The sequence below is a fragment of the Crinia signifera genome, chromosome 2 (genome assembly GCF_055691185.1).
Source record: "Crinia signifera chromosome 2, ASM5569118v1, whole genome shotgun sequence".
Lineage (NCBI taxonomy): Eukaryota > Metazoa > Chordata > Amphibia > Anura > Myobatrachidae > Crinia > Crinia signifera.
Genome location: NC_139218.1, coordinates 170,003,032 through 170,008,636, shown reverse-complemented (window position 1 = coordinate 170,008,636; position 5,605 = coordinate 170,003,032).

Here is a 5,605-nt window from a genome sequence, read left to right as displayed (position 1 = left end):
CGGCGCGTGTGATGACGTCACTCGCAACCCCGGGCTACTGAACGGACCAACGCGGAGACAGCACACTTGTGGACGCAGGTGAGTATGCCTCTTAATTAATTGTTGGGGTGGGACCTTTGCTGGGTATTTTAGCACGTTTTGTTTGTATATGCATTTGTTCCCTGAGGACGAGCCTGTGTGCTCGAAACATGTCGGAAGAATAAATTGCCGTCTTGATCTTTTGCACCAAATCCCTGAGTGACGCCTTATTTGCCTACAATCATCGTTTACATAGGGAATTCATTCCCAAGGAAGGCACCAGGGTAAGAAACGCTAGCAGCAGATTGGGGAGTGCCGGAGTTTGGACTGTACATTTGGGAGTGAGGTAACTTGGCAGTACCTGCATACACTTTCCATCAAGGCACCCCAGCAGCGCTTATATTTGTCTCCCTCAAAGTGGTTCCACCCAGGTCCAGTGAATTATTTCATCGAGTGACCCTGTACAGTTGTGTGTTGTTGGCACGTTTATTGGTGAGAACAGCACAGTCACTGGAAATACAATGGAACCGAATGAACTGGGTGTCAACTTTTCTCAAGTCGACACCGGAGATTTTTTCAGCTACTCAGACGCTGAGATTGATGTGATCCTGCGAGCAGTATCAACCCAGACACAGGCGGTGGCTGTTGACAATGAGGATCTATTCAAGGACTGGTATTTCTTGCAAAAACGCGAAGTGGATTATACTATGCATGCGTCTACACTAGCTGGGTATTATAAAGACAAACAAATACCCCGTGGGTTCAGGATTCGGAACTCACCAACAATAGGTAGACAGAATATGGCCTTTTGTAAAAAATGGGTGAGCATCCTCAATAAATGCTCAATGGACTTGGTGCTGCTAGTAGTAGATGAGTCGACAAAAGAACTGACGACAGCAAGACATAAACTATCTGCCTTGAGACCTTGCACAAGAATACTCTAGCAAGCGACACACAAGTCGACTGGCCAGCAAAACTTGAAAAACAAGTGGAACAGTATCGCAAAGATTTGATACGATTCAAGAGAGAGAAGCGACGCAAAGTACAGGTCGATTATGAACAAAATCGAGTGTACCAATGGCTGAGTACAACAGGGCCCCAAGCGAATCAATCTAGATCAGTAAAATACCAGAGACAGCGATACCGCTTCACCGATTATGAAGGGACTAGCACCTCAGCTAGTGAAACAGAGGCTCCCATGCAATCATCTACTGATAATATCCACCCTTTAGAGGAAGGTCTACCTGCCACCGGCAAAAAACCTCCAAAAGGAAGAGGACGAGGCGCGGTGGGCAGGCCGAGAGGGAAAGGAGGTCGCAAGGGGGGCGACCGATAAAAGACTTAGTCTTTAACATCTCTGGAGTAACCCTGGATGAAGCCGAGGTGCAGGTTTTATCTAAGGGACTTACCTTCGTACCATGTGCACCTATGGACAAGTTTCAATGGAAAATTGACTGCTACCGTTTTGGACGATCCCTTCGACTAAAAGAGTTCTTTGATGGACACCCTAAGGACACTGAAGCTAGTGACATACCAGCCCAATTGAAAAGACTTCAACCAAGGTCGACTTTTGACCCTCCTTCAAGAAACCCATCTATAAAATCGTTTACAAGAATGATGGAGCATACAGGTAACCAACAGATTATGCAACAAAAAACTTTTAACAACTTAACCCGTCCAGAAAAAGACGCTTTGAAAAAACTGACGGGACGGTCCAATATTATAATCCGCAAGGCGGATAAGGGTGGGTCTGTTGTTGTGCAGGACCTGTCCAAGTATGTTGCTGAATGTCTAAGACAGCTTGATAATAGTCTTGTGTATGAGGTACTAGCACATGACCCTAGTGCAACATACAAGAAGGAGTTGGATGATTTGTTGAAATTGGCAGTCACGAATGGAGACATAACACCTAAATTGAGCATTGCTCTGAGTAAAAGCCATCCAGAAACGCCTATGTTCAACACATTGCCTAAAGTCCACAAGAGCTTGGAGAGCCCCCCTGGCAGACCCATCATATCTGCCAGGGGGTCACTCTACCAACCTGTGTCAACCTTCCTTGATGCCTATTTAAATCCTTGTATCCAGCAAAACAGATCTTATTTAAAGGATACCAACATGTTAATTGATAGGCTCAAGGAATTGGGGATGCTGCCACCTAATACCATTATGTGCTGTGCTGATGTGGTTAGCTTATATACCTGCATACCCCATTGTGAAGGCATTGAGGCGGTAAAAGAGCTATTGGAAACTAGTGTTGTATATACAGGTCCACCTATCTCTTTATTCCTAGAATTGTTGACCTTGGTACTTAACCGAAATTACTTTTATTTTAATGGAGTTATGTACCGCCAGCGGCTTGGGTGTGCGATGGGGTCCAATGTGGCCCCATCGTACGCCAATGCCTTTATGACCAAGGTTGACCATACATTGTTTTTTGATGCACCTTATGCTAACAAGGTATTGTTGTATTTGAGATTAATGGATGATCTCCTAATTCTGTGGACAGGCACTGAGGGAGAACTGGTTGAGATTTTTGATGCCCACAATAATACCAACGGTCCAGTAAAATTTACCTATGTAATTAATAAAGAGACCATCAATTTCCTTGATGTGAAGATACGTGTGACAGATCAGAAGATCTCCACGTCTATTCACATCAAGGAAACAGACCGTAACACAATTCTCAGGCACGAAAGTAATCATCCCCTGGCCCTGAGAAAAGGCCTCCCCTACTCCCAAATGTTGAGAGTGGGGAGAATTACCAGTGACCCCATTCAAAAACAAGAAGATTTAGACCTCATGCAACAAAAGTTCCTAGAAAGGGGATATAAAAAGAAAGACCTCCTAGCGGCCAAAAATAGAGTGCTTAGGAATTCAAGCACTGTAGGACCAATTAACAACACAGATATGTCCAACCGGATGCCATGGGTGACACAGTATGCTAATGGTAGCGCTGAAGTCACCAAGCAAGTTAAAAGACATTGGCCATTAATTAACACTGATAAAGAACTTAAAGGCCTCAAAAATACAAGAATTATGCCGGCCTACAAACGTGGCAAAAATGTGGGTGATATGCTGGTAAAAGTAGACATAACTGGGCTCATGAAAGAAGAGACACCCACACACTTCCTGTCTAGGCCTGCGGGCTGTTACAGATGTGTGGGGTGCACAACATGTAGATCTATGTTGCCAGGTAAATCTGTGAGTCACCCCCACACAGGACGCCAATATGCTATCAAGTACCCCCTTACATGTACCAGCCGCTATGTGGTTTATATTCTGTCTTGTCCATGTGGTCTTTATTACGTGGGCAAGACAGAATGCCAGTTCAAAGAGCGCATAGCGAACCATAGAACTGCCATACGCCATGCATTGAGTTCAGGCACCAGTGATCAGCCTGTGGCTAGACACTGTGTGCAAAAGGGGCACAGTATAGCAAGTATTAGGTCTAAAATAATAGATCACATTCCAGTCTCAGCAAGAGGAGGCAATAGAGGCAAGCGCCTTTTACAAGCAGAAGCCAGATGGATTTTTGTATTGGACACGATCTCCCCTAGGGGACTAAATGAACAGATGGGATTGCATCACTTTTTGTGAGGTAAAACCCATAGTGTTCTGACCATAACATGTTGCTGGAACACATCTGAACACAGGGAATTATAATAATATAAAAATATAAATTTTGATAATAAATCAGTTTACCTATAAAGTTTTGAATAAATGATTTTTTATATTATGAGATCCCACCCTTCGGTGGATAGTCGTAAAGAAACATGTTTATCCCTCTGTGAACACACTGACCTTGTTTTTAAATGTATTGTGACACTTTTTTTATGCCACTATTTAATATGTATACTTAATATTTTTCTTATTATATCTTTTCAGTTTTTTTCATTTGTTTACACATCGCCATGGCAACACCTGCGAACCAGGAAGTGCAGCGTCAGGCCGCCGCCGACGTCGGTCAGGGGCTGGGAGGTGACTGCCTGTGACGGAATACGCAAGGCGCCGCCGTGAGTCGGCGCGTGTGATGACGTCACTCGCAACCCCGGGCTACTGAACGGACCAACGCGGAGACAGCACACTTGTGGACGCAGGTGAGTATGCCTCTTAATTAATTGTTGGGGTGGGACCTTTGCTGGGTATTTTAGCACGTTTTGTTTGTATATGCATTTGTTCCCTGAGGACGAGCCTGTGTGCTCGAAACATGTCGGAAGAATAAATTGCCGTCTTGATCTTTTGCACCAAATCCCTGAGTGACGCCTTATTTGCCTACAATCATCGTTTACATAGGGAATTCATTCCCAAGGAAGGCACCAGGGTAAGAAACGCTAGCAGCAGATTGGGGAGTGCCAGAGTTTGGACTGTACAGTATATATATATATATATATATATATATATATATATATATATATATTAATTATATATATATTTGGTCTATCTATAATACTTTAACTGACTCGGCATATACTGGGTCACCTAAGTGTCCATCTCCGTGCTTTGCTCCGCCCTTCTCTGGAAACCCCCTTCTGAAAATCCTGCGTTTGCCCCTGGCTCCTGGCCAGTTCTGCTAACGCTGGGAGCCTTTTTTGCTGAAAATTCGTCTTATTTGCATTGTTATGACCAGCACACACAAGGAGCTTCCGATGATTAAAATGATATGTGGCATGCCTATAGTCTGTGTGAGACTGTGGCTGTACCTGCATACGGAATGCTATGATACAGTGATTTCCATGAATACACTATTTCATATGCAGATACAGCCTCACTCACACACAGAATATAGGCGTGCTGCATATCATTTTAATCAGCAGAAGCTGCTGGTGCCCCTAGGCATTCCAAACGCCCTAGGCATTTGCCTAGTTTGCCTATGCCTAGGGCTGGCTCTGAGTGAAGTCACTGTGACACTCCCAGACTCCCCTCAGAATTAAGGTCCCTGTGTTAGTAATAGGGATAAGAGTGATGTCACTGTGACACTCCCAGACTCCCCCACCTCCCCAGTCAGGTCCCTTTGTTAGTAATAGAGATAAGTGTAATGTCACTGTGATGTTCCCATACTCCACTCGCTTCCCCAATCAGGTTCCTGTGTTATACCCCTTTGACACCAGAAAATACAGGGACTCACCTGGGAATATGGCCCAGGAATCATGCCGGGCCATTCCCGGGTTGGCCCCTTTCAAACCAGAAAAGTCCCTGCATATTCTGGTGTGTGAAGGGGGCGGGAAGGAGGCCGGCAGGAGGTGGGGAGAAGCCGGGCAGTCGGCGGGATGGCTGCGCAGGTGGTCAGGAGGTGGTGAGAATACTCACCCCGGTTGCTTGTCCTTTGTGCAGGCCGGGGATCCACACAGGCGGCGGCGCAAATGACGGGACAGGCGGCGGATGAAGATGACGCAGCTCTCAGACGCCCTCACTGCTGCCGGAGAGCTGCGTCATCTTCATCCATCGCCTGTCCTGTCATTTGCGCCCGCTGCCTGTGTGGATCCCCGGCCGTACAGGACACCGAGAACCTGAGAACAATCCGGGATTTTGGCCTGGGAACCTTTCACACCTGCGCTAGTCGCGGGATGTTCCCGGGCCCAACCCGGAA